Here is an 18,113-nt window from a genome sequence, read left to right as displayed (position 1 = left end):
CTTTCTCTTAATGCGGAGACGAAGTCCATCTATACAGCGGGCGATTAATTAAAGTTATGAAGTTAATTAAAGTTATGACGGCGATGACGAAGATGCCAACGTGCAGGCAACACCAGTCCCGTTCACAAGGCGCGAGATTTTCTCACGTTTTGAGAAAACAGTTTTTTTATTTCAAGATCATGAGAAAACAACTATTTGGTTATGTCGAGATCATGAGAAAATTAAGCTGTGATCACGAGAAAACATAATAACACATGGCCTCTTAGGTCTTCCATACACACAAAACCATTTAACTCGCAGAAGAAAGCCAGAAGATCGCCATTAGCATGAGTTTCGGTATCGATCCAGTCCATTTTCCACGACTCGATAGCAGATATTTTCAAAGTGGATTTGGATATCTCTGGTTTTTGTGTTGTTGGAGTGTTTGATGGTGTTTCCGGGTTTGCATGGCTGACTTTATTCTGTTTAATCAAAAACAGCTGCATCTTTGCCGCGTATTTACAACACTTGCGTCACCGCATGAGTCACAGCACGCAGACGGACGTGCAGAGATAAAAAAAAAAGTGCAGAGATTTCAGAAATATCATGTGAACTATCCTAGATTGGTCTTTATATTTAGTATATATAGTCCACCAAATGTTCCTGATAAAAAGCAGGAATTAACTACAGGGCTTTTTTGCCCTATATTTTAAATATCAGGGGCATTTTGCTAATTTTCGGTGGCAGTTTTCTGACGTTAAGTTTCGACCCTGCAGTATACTAAGCACAATAAGCTGACTGTTAATATTTAGTAGGTATAAACAATATGGCGATATATAAACTGTATCCCGATATATTTTCTGAGGTGCTAACGCTGATAACACGAAAATCTGACCAGGCAGAAAAAAAAATTTAATAAAAATAAAACAATTTTACCACAAAATCCTCTATAACGTATGTGGATGGACGAGATAGCTATTTATTAGCATAATCATTAGCAGCTCGAAAGATTTATCTAGCTAGGCTGTCTGTAAAAACAGCGTTAATTGTTTTATACACACAGTGTAAAGACTCATCAAGAGTGGAAATGGGACAGAATCATCCGGAACGTCACCATTTACCTCAGATATGTAAGTAAATTACTAAAAAAACAACTCAGAATTACTGAAATTACACTGTCACACATTACATTTAGCATCGACCGCTAACACCTCCACCATCGTGCGAACACAGCGAGAGTCTCAGAATTAACGCTGGTCCGAATTAAATAAAGTACTCAAACTGTTCCCGTGATTAAAATCAGGAGAACACTGTTGCTAGGCAACTGGTAAACATAGACACAAAGTACAAGCTAGCTAATAACTGAGGCTAGCCATTTATCTTCCCAGCACGTAGCTTTTAAGTGTTTTATACGGACAGAGTGAGAGCGTAAATGACATAGAAACATCCGGAATATCAACATTTACCTCAGATGTGTTGTTAAATTACTAAGAAAAGACTCTTTAATCATGTTACTTGCCTTAAAAAGGCAAATTGCACTGATGTTACTCTTAGCATTGACCGCTAACTACATTACAAGTGGATAAAATAAAAGGAGAACACTGTTGCTAGGCAACTGAGCAACTCAGATGCTGAGTATAAGCTAGCTAGACTGAACCTAGCGATTAATCTAGCGAGGACAGAGGAGTTAAGTCGTTTATATCGACTCAGCGAAAGCGGAAACTAGACAGAATCATCCGGAATGTCAACTTTTACCTCAGATGTGTTGATAAATTACTAAGGAAAGACTCAGAACAGCTTAAAATACACTGTTGTTACGCTTAGCATCACTGCTTTCGCTGAAATAGCAGAAAAGCGTAGCTTATTGTCATAGCAACGGGTCAACAAGCATAAATGCTATGGCTAAGCTGTAGATTTTGGCACCTGTTTTCACAATATAAGATGTGTATCATGATATTTTTTTTTTTATTTGCTCAAAAGGATCTGCAAAATTGTAAAAAACATTTTAGAAAAAATATATATAAACAATTATTTTTAAATTCAACATTTATTTAATGTGGGAATGTGTGGAAAATAATGTAAAAGTAATGCTGTTAAAAAATAGCGTGCCATGAGCAGTGATTTTATTATTATTATTATTATTATTATTATTAGTTTTATTTATTATTTTATTCAGCAGCAGACTGATGGTTGTTTTAAACATTCAGTCTTGTTTAATACAGCAGCTTTTATTCTTCCTCTACTGGCTCAGTAATGTTACCTCTCTGATTTTACATACTGCCGCTTTAATTTTTATTGGAGGCATTTTCCATAAACCGTGTCTGCGATTTTACTCAACTACGACCGCTTTTCCCTACGGAGATAAATATCCACCAGAAGAATGTGGAAGACCGTTACACTAATTGCTTTCACAGCCAGAGTCATTTGCAAAGCAAAACACACACACACACGCACACACACACACACACACACACACACACAGGCTAATATTGGTCTTATTACTGTATGTGTGATTTATCAGCATACTGAGGGCCATTACAGTCACTCACAAGAACGCCCGCTGTGTGTGTGTGTGTGTGTGTGTGTGTGAGTAGGGAATTAAGTATTAGCCAGGATTATGCATGAGAGTTATGAGAGAAAACAGCACACTGTACAGTGAAATTAGCTCAGTGCTAACAAGTCAGCTATATCAACACACTCAACGCTTAACACGGAAACTAACAAACACTGGCGCTACGATTGCTAATAGTTCGATAATCAGTGATAACATATAATATATCACTATATTTATTCGACATGTACAATATATTGAGGTGAGAAGAGATTAGAGACTCCGCCCACTTTTCCTGTGACCTCGGGTCTGGAAGTTTCTGGAAGTATCGAAGCAAAACGATCAACATTGAGATCGATCATGAGCTCATAATTTTTATTAAAGTAGAAAAAAAAACTCAAAACAGGAAATAAAAGCAAAATTTAACTCATGAAAGTGCTTTAGATATGGAGAGGCATTCGAAAGTACAATGTGTTCACCTTTGAAGTGGCTAAAATCATGTCAAGCAAGCGGGAAATATGAAAATCGAGCATATCAGGCTAACAATTTATCAATTTAATTAAAAAATTTAATAACATTTACCTCAGATGTGTCGTTACATTACTAAGAAAAGGCTTGGAACAACTACAACTACACTGCAATTACATTTAGCATCGACTGCTAGCCAAACTTCAAGTGGATAAGATCATGAGAACACTGTTGCTAGGCAACTAAGACACTCAAGCACATAGCATAAGCTAGCTAGACTGAAGGTAACAATTTATTTAGCTAGCAAGTAGCTGTTAAGACGGTGTAAAGACGCAGTGAGAGGGCGGAAGCGACACAGAACCATCCGGAACATCAACATTTACCTCAGATGTGTTGGTAAATTAATAATAAAATGCTCAGAATAACTAAAATGACATAAAATTCAAAGTAAATCCTGATGTTATCATGCTCGTCGTCTTTAACAATAAAGACATGAAGGTGCTATGAGTTCTAACGTGTTCTCGCGTCCATGTTTGTGTTCGTTATAATCACTTTAAACCTTTAACTTTTTCTATTTTAGTGTTTTTTCCTCTTATACTGAAGAAGTGTAGCCACCGTTTATACACATTAACACTTTTGTGAGATGAATTATGGATTTTTCTTTCATTCACTGCTACAGGTTTTTAATTTGCAGAATTTCTAACACGAGTCCTGTTACGGCAACATGAATATTTAATTTCACCTCAATAACATTAAAATATCTGGAAATATTATTTTCCTCATTCAGGAATCAGAATGATTTCTATCAGTCTTCTACCTGTCTGTCTCTCTCTGTCTCTCTCTCTCTATTCATCTGTCTGACAGTCTCTCTTCTTCTATCTCTCCTTGTCTCGCTGTCTCTCTATCCCTGTCTCTCTCTCTCTCTTTGTCTGTCTCTCTCTCTCTCTCGCTCTCTCTCTCTCTCTCTATGTGTCTGTCTCTCTCTCTGTCTCTCTCTCTCTATTCATCTAACAGTCTCTCTTCTTCTATCTCTCTCTCTGTCTGTCTCTCTCTCTATTCATCTGTCTGACAGTCTCTCTTCTTCTATCTCTCCTTGTCTCTCTGTCTCTCTATCCCTGTCTCTCTGTCTCTCTCTCCCTGTCTCTCTATCTGTCTCTCTATGTGCCTCTCTCTCTCTCTGTCTCTCTTTCACTCTCTCTCTCTCTCTGTCTCTTTGTATCTCTCTCTCTCTCCCTGTCTGTCTCTCCCTCTCTCTCTCTCTGTATCTGTCTCTCTCTCCCTGTCTCTCCCTGTCTCTCTCTCTCCCTGTCTCTCTGTATCTGTCTCTCTCTCTCTCTCTGTGTCTCCCTGTCTCTCTTTCCCTGTGTGTGTCTCTCTCCGTAGACAGGAACTTCTATATTTGGATCAGTTATCTGTACTTTCTGTTGCCTTCAGAGACGCCACTAAAAGAACAATCCCACTGCTCTCAACCTGAGTGTGTGTGTGTGTGTGTGTGTGTGTGTGTGTGTGTGTGTGTGGGGAACAGAGGGAGGAAGCTCTTCCTGTACAGATTCAAAGCTGCAATAACGCACAAACACAGGCTGTGTGTCAATAAAAAAACATGTAAGTACACAATAAGTACACAATAAGTACACGATAAGTACACTACGGTAAGTTGTTAACTGTTGGCGTAGCTCACTAGCAGCACCTGCTAACCTGAACAAACCAAAGCTAGTGTGCTATTGTTATAGACCTCACTGCGTAGTGTCTGTGATTTAGAGCACAGCCCATGACTAATAATAAAGGAGGAAACAGTCACGGATAATCTCTCACCTCAGTGGGCAAATTGTTTAAAAAAAAAAAACACCACATATGTTTCAGGAGGGTTTTGGGTTCAAACAGCATTTAAATTAATGTTTAAATTTAGATTAATTTTGCCAAAATCATTAAATTGCTTTGATGGAACAAAAGGTTAAATTTTTATTTCCTGGTGGGTGCCAAAACTTTGTTCACACACACACACACACACACACACACACACATAAATATATATATGTATATATAATATATAAACTAAACGCAAAACATACGAAATAAATGAATCAGTTAATTATGAATAAGAAAATCTCATAAGACTATAAACTCAAACTTACTGTTATTTTTAAATTCAGTTTAAATGTTTTACTTTTGGTCATTTGTCGTTTTCAAATTTCTTATTTATTTACCAATTTTCAATCTTTCTCTGCTTAAGTGAGTAATAAACAGTGTGTGTGTGTGTGTGTGTGTGTGTTGCAGTAAAATATTCTGTGTGATGAAGCGGAGTTATTGTTACCACCCTGAAGTTGAAACACATCCCCAAGTGTACCAATTTACCAACAATTACAATTTTCATTTCTTAAAAAAATGAAGTTATACTTTTTATCCAGTTATAGTTACATTTAATGTCAGTGAAACGAGTTAGTTCCTGTTGTCGCTTACGTTATAGCAGCTATAAACAGTCGTTCCCTCACCAGCCTCTCTTTATTCTCTCTCTTCAAGTTAATAAGACAAAAAAAAAAATCGCATCATGTTACGAAGAAACCACAAAGAAGCGTAAACTCCTCTGTCCTGAAGACGTTGGAAAACTTAAAGTTACAGCTTTACCTCTGACTGTTACAAAGCGCTGACACTGGAGACTCCTTCCATACATGTCACATAACATGTTTTTTACTACATTTACAGTACCTAGAGCGTCTGCTGTACACGTCCCTGTGAATGAGCTGTTGCTATAGAAACGATAACGTATCAGAACGAGCGCATTACTATAAACCTGCACTACTGTCAGAGCTGCTGTTATAGAAAACTAATCAACACCTTCTGACCAATCAGAATCGAGGATTCAGCAGCGCCGTGGTGTACTGCTTTTTAAAGACGCTCAGTAACAGATAAGATTAAGTGTTAATAAAGAGTGATTAGCGCTACAGAGCGACTCTGCGCACAGGCACATGGTCATTATGCCGTGATGATCCATCATTAAAGGTCAGTGTCACACAATAAACACCACTGACTCAGAGCTAACGCTCACACGGCGACGTGCTACTGACTTTAACACCTTTTACATCAAACTCTCATTAACTGTGAAGGAGAAAATGGAGAGATTAAAGGAAAAGTTTAGCCAAGAATGAATTGTTAACAGTCTTCCTTCTTACTGTAAGTGTAATTAATCAGAGAATAAATGTGTAGCTTTGTACTCAAGATAAGAGGCTAATGTCGCTAATAATTAGCAGACACTTAAATCCTCATTCTGCTCTTTTAATGTTTATTAAATATGAGTAGTGAATTTCTTTCTTTCTTTCTTTTCTGCCATCGCTTTTTTGCATCAGCAGTGTTTATATTAATCAGTACTGAGACAGACAGAAGACAGACTGCACATTTTTACAGCTGTTCTACTATAAAATATAAAGGAATGCCTGCGGCAATCACACACACACACACACACACACACACTCTCTTTCTCTCTCTCTCATCTCTCTAATGGAGAAGTGCTCCACTTTATCATCACCATTTATTACTCTCAAATGGAGAAAGGGGTGTTCACAATTCCCCTAACACACGCACACACAGACACACACACACACAGACACACACACACACACACACACACGCACACACACACACCTCATTTGATGTGAAGTATTAAAATCAGTGTTGTGTGTAACAGCTGAATGTCTCTGTTCTCAGAGAGATTAGCAAAGTTACAGCACTTTACAGAGATAATGGGACTTTATATATACACACACACACACACACATACACATACACACACACACACACACACACACACACACACATGCGTGTTTTAATATCCGTGTGAGGACCTAGTGAGGACCTGCCACTGTTATTCCATTATTAATGCAGATAATCAACACTATGGTACACTTAAATCTAAACGTAACCTCAGCAACAAAAAAGGAAAGAGTTGTTTATTTAAAATAAGACAAATATATACAAATTATTAAAAAAAATGGGACTTTAGTGTCACGGGGAGTTTCAGAAAATCTCACTCATATAATCACGTCTCTATAACAACAGAGTCCTGAGTGTATTTAAACAGTGGTATGAAGTGTGTAGCTCTAATAGATTCAGATTCAGCTCGTTACCTGATCAACAACATTGTAATGAGTTAAATCAGGTGTGTTAGTGAACATCTATTAAATCAGGTGTGTTAGTGCACATCTATTAAATCAGGTGTGTTAGTGCACATCTATTAAATCAGGTGTGTTAGTGCACATCTATTAAATCAGGTGTGTTAGTGCACTCTGATTTTATTGGATTTATTTCACTGTTTCACTTTATGTTGTGTTTATATGTATATTTATATGAAGGCTTCCATCTATACGCCCATATTAGGCACGAGTGGACTAGATAGAGGAAGAAAACTGACTTTTAAACCCTGTGGAGTTCACTGTCGAATAAGGATCAACTCCTTATCATTTTAGGAGTGAATCCTGATCATTTTAAATAAATGGTCATCTTATACGATCTGTATCAACTCAAATGCTGCAAACCACTCAAATACTCCCAAACAACTTGAATAACCCCAAACCACTCAAATACTCCCAAACAACTCAAATACTCCTAAACCACTCAAATATTCCCCAAACAACTGCAAATACTCCCAAACAGCTCAAATGCTCCCAAACAACTCAAATGCTCCCAAACAGTTCAAATACTCATTAACAACTCAAATATTCCAAATAACTCAAATACTCCCAAACAACTCAAATATTCCTAAAAAACTCAAATATTCCAAATAACTCAAATATTCCTAAATCGCTCAAATATTTCAGATCTTAAACACTGCCAAACAACTCAAAAACCCATTTAGCTCAAATAATTCAAGCGACCATTTAAATAATCACAATCAACTCAGATAATTATTTATTAAAACATATTACTCAGTATTATTTGCACCCTAATCCCTATATAGATGCACTATATACGGCATGAAACAATAGGCTCACACCTTATCTAGTGCACTATAAATAAATAAAACTATAACTATAACTATAAAATAAATGATAGTGACCTATTAGAGATTCAACTAATGATTCTATAGAAGTGTGCTATATAGGGACACTACATGTCTAATAGCGAACCATATAGGATGTCTACTATATACTCTCTATATACGTGCACTATATAGGGTAGGGTGCGTCAGTTTTGTAAAAGTGCGCATATACAATATGAATGGCGCTAAAACCAAGTATTTTGACATGAGAAACTCTACACCTATATTTATTTTCAGAGGAATATTTTTAATGATATTAAAACTTATCGCTCTATCATTTGCCTTTTAAGTGAATTCTGAAGAACATTTTATTATATTGGATATTTTTATTCAATAATTTATTGATGTCAAGCAAGACTTGATGAAACTTGTGGTTAAAACTTGAATTTTTCCTTTTTTCACCTGTCATTTAGTGCACAAAATGTTAAAATTTACCAAGCTAAAGGCAGTCCAATTTCAAAACCAAAAGTATTTCTGGTACTTGTTTACCAAATAACATGTTTTAACTACGAATCATCAGAGGTAATAGTGAAAAATGATTTTTCCCCAAAACTGACGCACATTAATGTAGGGATAATGGCTTCTACACCCTATAGATAGATAGATAGATAGATAGATAGACTTTATTGTCTCCAATGGGAAATTTGGGTGCATTGATGTACTAGACAAAGTTCTAACAATTACCACAGTGTAAAAAACAGACATCAGTGAATCGGTGCAAAAATACAATACAATAAAGTGCAAAAATCCAAAGTGCAGAAGAACAGCGTCAGAACATGTGCAAAACTAGAATAAGGTGCAGAAGAACAGCATCAGGCATGCACAAAAACCAAGTGCTGGTGATCCATGTATGCATTTATGTGTGTGTGTGTGTGTGTGTGTGTGAATAAATTCTGTCTGAGGGTCCATCCCACTGGGAGGAGATGTCATGGAGCCTGATAGAAACGACCCCGATAGCACTTCCTAGACCACCGTGGTGGAAGGAACCGAGGGATAAACATGCTCCTGGACCAAGCTCTGTGGAGAGGATAAGCAGAACTTCACGATGATCTCTAGTTTTCCCACCATCCTCTTCTCTGTAATGGTTTCCAGTAAGTCTAATGGAGTTGATGGATCTTACTGAGGTGCTCGGAGTCTCCTGCAGTGATACTCCCAAACAACTCAAACATTCATAAACAACTTAAATATTCCAAATAACTCAAATATTCCTAAACCAATCAAACATTCTTAAACAACCTCAAATACTCATAAACAACTCAAATACTCCCAAACAACTCAAATACTCCTAAACAACTCAAATATTCCCAAACAACTCAAATACTCCCAAACAACTCAAATACTCCCAAACAATTCAAATATTCCAAATAACTCAAATATTCCTAAACAACTCAAATATTCCCAAACAACTCAAATACTCCCAAACAACTCAAATACTCCTAAACAACTCAAATATTCCCAAACAACTCAAATACTCCCAAACAACTCAAATACTCCCAAACAACTCAAATATTCCAAATAACTCAAATATTCCTAAACCACTCAAATATTTCAGATCTTAAACACTGCCAAACAACTCAAAAACCCATTTAACTCAAATAATTCAAGCGACAATAGGTTCACACCTTATCTAGTGCACTATAAATAAATAAGACTATAACTATAAATATAAAATAAATGATAGTGACATAATAATGCTCATCCTCCAGCAGAAAAGAAAAGAAAAGAGCGCTGGCCACAATCGACTGTTAGAACAACCCCAGGAGTCCGCTGCACTATGTAGGGCATATCATGAGCTAAAAGCTCCCTAGTCCCTATACAAGTGCACTACATAAGGACTGGAATAAGGGCTATTACACCTTATCTAGTGCACTGTGATCCATTTATACAAGCACAATACATAGAATATATAACAAACACCCCTACACCCTATCTAGTGCACTGTGCGTCCATATAGGGACCATTTGGGACACAGCAGCCACACACACACACACACACACACACACACACACACACACATTAGTGCACTATATAGAGTGCACAATAATGGCTTCTACACTTACTCATGAGACATTTGGGATACATATTCCCTTTATAAGTGCACTAACCACACACACACACACACACACACATACACACACACACACACACACTCTTTCTCGCTCTCTCTCTCTCTCTCTTTAATGGAGAAGCACTTCTCTTTATCATCATCTATTATTCTCAAATAAGAAACGAGGTGTTCAGTACACACACACACACACACACACACACACACACAAAGCTTGAGGGAAACTTTAATATCTCATATGATGTATTCAAACCACTCCTGTGTATAACAATATCAATATCTCTGTTCAAACAGAGATTAGCAAAGTTATGACACTTTATATAGCTAATAGGACTTCACACACACACACACACACACACACACACAGGCAATGATTTGCTGTTATTAAACAGATGTGTGTAGAGACTCACACTCGTGTGTCAGTACGACGACATGTTGAAGTGACTCGTCAATCACACACTCACGACTACGGGCAAAAGTGGGACACGCGCTGGGATTAATCACTCAGCATCATCCAACACACACACACACACACACACACACACACACACACACACACACAGAGCCATTTCACAGTGGTGTCACAGTGACTTTACTGTGATTTGGACATTCTGTTTAGTTAAAAGGTTCCTGAGTTCCTGAAAAGGTTCCTGTAGTGGAAATCACTAGAATCTAGCTTGCTTTTATTAGCATTAACACAATTATTAAATTAAGTCATTATTAAATATATTCGGCTCTTTTATTTTTTCAGATAAAAGCCTAAAAAAGAACGAAAGAACGAATACGGCACAACCGCAACTCTGCCGTTATTCGCCAGGGTTCATATTAGCATTGCTAACAGATTAGCAGTGCAAGCTAACTGTACTAGCTACGTACACTCACCAGAGACACCACTACATGCCTATATATATCTCTATCTCTCCTTCTAACTAATTAAACACCGATTAAATCACACACTAATCAGTGTGAAAATTGTTTGATTTACACTTTACCAACCAGGCATCATGTTAGCTATTAGCAAAATACAGTTAGCAGCTCAAGCTAGCTAGCGACAAACACTCACCAGAGGCACCAATGATCTCTGCTACTTCCTTCTGAGCTTTATTTTCAATCGTAATCTTTGAAATCTTTGTACGTATTTAATGAGAGGTCATAAATAACAGGAGGTGATGAAACCGTGCTTATAAGTTTTTCTTCCATTGTTCAATTTCAGGAAGGAACTAAAATGGTGATTTTTAAAAAACATTTTTAACTCTATACAGAAACAGTTTCACTATGAATTTTTTTTTTTTGCACACTACAGCTCTGTATATCTGCTTTTTTAAACATATTCTATTTATGTATATCACCATTACATTCCTCCAAAGGCTGCTAAACATTCTTTATCATAGAGTCGACGAGATTTTAGTAGATTCTGTTTTTATTGTGTGTGTGTGTGTGTGTGTGTGTGTGTGTGTGTGTAGTTCGTTGTTGTTCTGTTCATTGTTGCACTGTGGGACGAGGCGCTAAGGAAAACATTTCACTACATTACATCACATGTATGTAACATGTATGTGACAAATAAAGCACCTTGAACCTTGAACCTTGTGATAACCTTTGTTGCTTTGCTGTATAATATTTAATATGCGTAAAGGTGAGAAAATCTGTAATCGTAGCTCCATGTCGTAGAAAATCAGCAGATTTCTGTCGATTCTATCGCTCGCTAGTGTGAACACTGAGTTAGGAATAAAGAGCCAGTCGGGATTCGGCTCGTCATTCCGGGTATGCGCTCATTACAGAGTGTGTGACATAATATACGGCGCTATACGGCCTAGCGTACGAGTCATTTGAGATTCGCTATAAAACTCCGCTGTGTGGGGAATGAAAGGATCTTCAACATTCAAAGTGCACTACAAAACCAAGAACCGTTTAAGATTCAGCTCCATATATAACAGGATATAAAACAGAGCACAACAGATTCACACAGCGTGTCTGACTTCTCTGAATTCTTAAATAAGCAAGAAAAATAAAAAATTAAATATATATATATATTTAACTACTAACCTTTAAAATGTGTGTGTGTGTTTTTAACTGAAGCACTTCACATAAAAATCACTTACATTGTAAATATAATAAAATATAACTCTATAAGTATTAGAAAATCAATCCTAAAAAAAAAAAAAAAACAGGCACGTCTCCTTATACGTAAACATTTCCAGTTCCAAAAAATCTTCAAAATCTAATTCTAGTCTTTTGTCATTTATGCACCATTTTTTTGCTGGTATCAGGCTGCTGGATCGTCTCATGTCGTCTCTAATTAAATTAAATAATATATATTTCTTCAAAGTGGCCCAACTTCCAAAAAAAAATCTGCTCTGCTTCTGGTAAGAGCTTCCAAAATGAAGCATGAAGCCAGTCTGATGTTTCAGCTCCATATGCTCTATATTATGTGCACTACTTAGGGAAAGCGCTAACACTCGATTAAAGACACTTTATGCTCAATATAACACAATGGCACGATTACACACTGTAATGTAAGTTAGTGCACTAGACGAACATTTTTCATCAATATTATCTATAAATGAGTCCTGCGTACTGCATAGGGTACACCGTACACCATCTCTAGGGCACTAGATGCTTTACACTACACTATATTGCCAAAAGTTTTGGGACGTCTGCCTTTACATGCACATGAACTTTAATGACATCCCATTCTTAATCCGTAGGGTTTAATATGGAGTTGTCCCTTTGCAGCTATAACAGCTTCAGCTCTTCTGTGAAGCTTTCCACAAGGTTTAGGAGTGTGTTTATGGGAATTTTTGATCATTTTTCTAGAAGCGCATGTGTGAGGTCAGGCACTGATGTTGGTCGAGAAGGCCTGACTCGCAGTCTCCGCTCTAATTCATCCCAAAGGTGTTCTATGGGGTTGAGGTCAGGACTCTGTGCAGGCCAGTCAAGTTCCTCCACATCAAACTCGCTCATCCATGTCTTTATGGACCTTGCTTTGTGCACTGGTGCACAGTCATGTTGTAACAGGAAGGGACCATCCCCAAACTGTTTCCACAGAGTTGTCCAAAATGTCTTGGTATGCTGAAGCATTAAGAGTTCCTTTCACTGGAACTAAGGGGCCAAGCCCAACCCCTGAAAAACACCCCCACACCATAATCCCCCCTCCACCGAACTTTACACTCGGCACAGTGCAGTCAGGCAAGTGCCGTTCTCCTGGCAACCTCCAAACCCAGACTCGTCCATCGGATCGCCAGACAGAGAAGCGTGATTTGTCACTCCAGAGAACGCGTCTCCGCTGCTCTAGAGTCCAGTGGCGGCGTGCTTTACACCACTGCATCCGACGCTTTGCATTGCACTTGGTGATGTAAGGCTTGGATGCAGCTGCTCGGCCATGGAAACCCATTCCATGAAGCTCTCTGCGTACTGTTCTTGAGCTAATCCGAAGGCCACACGAAGTTTGGAGGTCTGTAGCTATTGACTCTGCAGAAAGATGGCGACTTCTGCGCACTGTGTGCCTCAGCATGCGCTGACCCCGCTCTGTGATCTTACATGGCCGACCACTTCGTGGCTGTTGAGTTGCTGTTGTTCCCGATTGCTTCCACTTTGTTATAATACCACTAACAGTTGACCGTGGAATATTTAGTCATGAGGAAACTTCACGAATGGACTTATTGCACAGGTGGCAACCTATCACGGTACCACGCCTGAATTCACTGAGCTCCTGAGAGCGACCCATTCTTTCACAAACGTTTGTAGAAGCAGTCTGCATGTCTAGGTGCTTGATTTTATACACCTGTGGCCATGGAAGTGATTGGAACACCTGAATTCAATGATTTGGAGGGGTGTCCCAATACTTTTGGCAGTATAGTGTACCTGTGAATGTCATACACTTTTATAAACATGACCCACCAACTCATCATCCCTGAAAAAAAAATACTATAAGCAGCAGTAAACAGTAATAAATGAAACGAAAGATCGTCACACCAAATGTTGACTTTGTTTCATTTATTACTGTTTAATGCTCTTTATAGGATTTTTTTAACACTCACAGCTCATTACTGAGCATCTTGCAGAAGCAGCCACAGTTCTTCTGACTGTCGACTCGCTTCTTATTTCTGCAGCGAAACCCAGCAGCCTTCATTATGTTTTTATCTGAAAAGTGTCTCTTATGGAATCTGCTGCTTTCTTTACTGACATACAAACATTTTTCTGGAACATTTCATTTTGTGCTGAAAAACTAATGTTTGGAATCTAAAATGTTTTTGTACTGAATCAATAATGTAGAAGTCAGAAAATAAACATCTATAAAAAAGTTTGTACTAAAAAAAAAAAAAAAGGGTTCCTAAGACTTTTGCACAGTACTGTGTGTGTATAAATATATATATACATACAATAAGCCCTAATACCAAGCCTTTAGTCTCCCTGCATAGGGACAGACTTTATTTACTGCACTAAGTCCAATAAGGAACCAATCAGGATTCAGTATTCCATTTATAAGCACACAGGAGATAAATTAACACCTTACACCCCTATGCAGAGAACTATTTATCAAATTAAGAGATTCAGATTCACTTTCAAGCAGTCTATAAACGTGCATTGTGTAGGGAATGGAGTAATGCTTTTAACCTCCATCCCCCTCACACACACCCACACACACACACATCCACACACACACACACCTTAGCAGTGCACTATATGCTGAGTAAGGAGACTCGCATCCGTACTCGCTATATAATTCAGGATAATATACAACATGTGAAGTGATGTAGTGTGCTACACGAGACTCCCTACTTCCTATATACACGACAAGTGCATTCTACTTGTCTAGTGCACTACAATTTCCACTTTACACAGTGAAATATACGTCCAGTTTGGATCAGCTAGGGGTCTACACTTTATCTAGTGCACTATTAATCCACCTAAGAGGTTTCAATTTGTGTACGGAATGAAGTAATGATTCTAAACCCTCACTGTAGTGCACTACATACACATACAGATGTTATATACGTTTATAAACACAACCCAGCAACCCATTAGGCCTGATCCTGAAGAGGAAAACACAAAGTGAATAATGTCTACATGCCTTAACACTGAGCCATGTGGAGCACCGCCCTAGTCTCCGTGTTCAGAGTGTTATATAACACACACTACATGCCCAATAAGGAACTGAGCAGAATTCCACTTCCTAGTCCATATATCAGGGAATAAAATAATCTCCTGCACTATACTATGCTCCCTACACCTTACAGAAGTGCACTCTATCTGTCTAGTGCACTATGATTTCCACACTCATATGTCCAATACAAGTCTTTTAGGGATCTACAGCTTATCTAGTGCACTAATTATCCCACTGACAGACAGTTTAGATTCACGTTCAAGCAACCTATTCAAAATGCACTCCATAGGGAATGAAGTCAAAGCTTCTACACCTCATCTAGAGCACTTCATGTAACTCTGGATTATAAACAAAGTGTGTGTGTGTGTGTGTGTGTGTTACAGAAACCACAAACTGAATAAAATCTCCATGTCCTAACACCGAACCTTGTGGGATGCCGCTTCAGACTTCCTATATAAAGCAGGATATAAACACACACTACTCTACATGTCCAATAAGGAACTGATTCCAGTTCAGCTTCCTTGTCCTTACTATATATAAAGCACATATCAATACATAGCAGCCATACAGCTTTCTACACCCTATCTAGTGCACTAACTGAAAGACAGTTAAGATTCGCTGCCATGTACTATCCCTACTCCCTACATAGTGTATAAGTGCATTCTATTTGTCTAGTGCACTACGACACTACTTTCCACTCTACACAGTGAGCTATACATCCAGTACAGGATCTGTTAGGGGTTTATACTTTATATCTAGTGCACTATTTATCTAATTAAGAGAATGAAATGCGCCTTCATGCACCCTATAAACGTGCGCTGCGTAGGGAATGTTGTTAAACCCTCCTTGTAGTGCACTACATGTAACTCTGGATGTTATGCACTTTATTAAACACGACCCAGCAACCCATCAGCACTGATCCTGTGTGTTAATGATGCTAAGAAAGTCTGTAGTCACTAAAACCGAGCCTTTAGTCTCCCTACATAGTGCACTACATGTCCAATAATCAAATAGCAGCTTCTACACCCTACCTAGTGCACTATTTATCCAATCAGGAGGTTTAGGATGGGGGGGATGGAATGAAACAGAACAGTGGCTCCTTCACATTATATTATTCTACTCAAACTGCAGCACTTTGCTCGAGAGTTGTTTTAAATGTGCTGCAGTTTGAGTAGAATAATATAAATCCCACTTATTACTTACTTATTATATATCGTATAATACAGTCACATCACAACAGCCACAATAGTGTAGTTCACTATTCAATAAAAAATTAAATAAAACAACTGTATTTACATAGCACCTTCCAAACAGCGCAAAATTAACAGAAAAAACAAACAGTATGTAGACGAAAATAAAATAATGAGAATGAAATTAACAACAGCGGTGACGGAAAGAAAATAATAACAATATAAAATAAATATAATAAAGGTATAATAATTAAAATAATATGATAGCAATATAAAAATAAATCAAATGCTAGTAAATAAGTCAATAATAAAATGATATAAAAGAAAACTGCTAGTTAATAAGTGAATAATAATAATAATATAAAAGTATTAGAATGCAATTAAATTTTATTAAATAAATTGAAATAAATTAAAAAGTAGCAAAAAAAAAATTATAAAATGCCAGTAAAAGTAAGGCAAATTTAAAAAAAATAATAATAATTTAAAATATAATAAAACAAGGTCTGAAAGCATGCACTATAATGAAGTGCACTAGATGGAATAAGTGCACTATTCCTGAGCCACAGTAATGAAACACAAACTTGTGATAAACTCTGATCACACAGTGACACGTACAGTATCGACCAATCAGATCCCTTCTTACTGACGACTTTGCCTCTGACCTGATCCTGATTTACAGATGATTTCTCTTGTAGTTCCTGCTCTGAGGCCACGCTGCTGTAATCTCCTCGCTCTTCTGCTCTGATGTTACGGTTTGTACTGAACGTTCTCTACAGCGTTTATTTATCGCACGTAACGCAACACTGAGATCATCGTCTTAGTAATCAGACCGTGATACGGGAACACACACGCCGGATGGAACGCCAGTCTCACACACTCATTCACGCCTGCGGGAATTTAGCGCACACATTCAGGCATGTTCTCGGGAGCTGGTAGGAACCCGGAGAACCCGGAGAACCCGGAGGAAACCCAGACAGACACCAGGAGAAGACGGGAAACTCTCTGAGAGCTGTGAGGAGACCACGAGAGCCGCTGCACCACCGAGCGCTCATCACGTCATACTTCTGTCTAACATCCCAGATTTACTGATTTACTGATTTACTGATCACTAGTTACTTTGCGTTTTATTTATCTGAGAAGCTTCAGGTCGAAAAAAACAGCTCCAAAAAGTTCTAGAAACATCAAAAGTGTGTGTGTAGAAATGTTAACGTGGAACGACATGAAGTGAGACGTGAAGTGAGACGTGAAGTGACGAGACGCACAAATGAAATCTGTTGAAGTCAACTTTTCCAAACTTCATTAAATGAAATGAAATGTTTTTGTGTTGTTGTTGTGTAGAGTCGCTGCGCACACGAACGCTCGGAAGCTGTGAGGAATTTAACAGCATGAAGATATCAGTGTTTCTGTGGGATGGAATTAATTCTGACACGAACGCTGAGACACTGAAATTCATCCTTTCCTTTTCACCGGATTGTACTCCGCAATATTCCGATTTCAGGAATTTCTCCACTTCTGACGCTGCTCCACGTTCTGCACTTAGCGGAATTAAGTTCTTTAGATGGTCACTCCTGGAACCTTTCCTGAAAACGACCGAACCTGTTGTGTTACCGGGTTCCAGAGGGACACACACAAGAAGTCGGTAGGGTTCTGCTGCAGACGCAGGAGCTCCGGGAACAAAGTTCAACACTTGCACGGATTATTTTCTTAAATTTGTTAAATCTGCGGAG

At 38.1% G+C, this 18,113-nt stretch overlaps 1 protein-coding gene across 7 annotated transcripts in view; it reads right to left on the bottom strand.

The window, feature by feature from the left end:
* fbrsl1 (fibrosin-like 1) overlaps nt 1-18,113 on the bottom strand; it is a 298,676-nt gene that overhangs the window by 279,062 nt on the left and 1,501 nt on the right. The window lies entirely within an intron of this gene.

This window comes from Pangasianodon hypophthalmus, chromosome 24, assembly GCF_027358585.1.
Source record: "Pangasianodon hypophthalmus isolate fPanHyp1 chromosome 24, fPanHyp1.pri, whole genome shotgun sequence".
Taxonomy (NCBI): domain Eukaryota; kingdom Metazoa; phylum Chordata; class Actinopteri; order Siluriformes; family Pangasiidae; genus Pangasianodon; species Pangasianodon hypophthalmus.
Note: the sequence above shows the minus strand (reverse complement) of the source record. Positions and strands in the feature narration are given on the sequence as shown.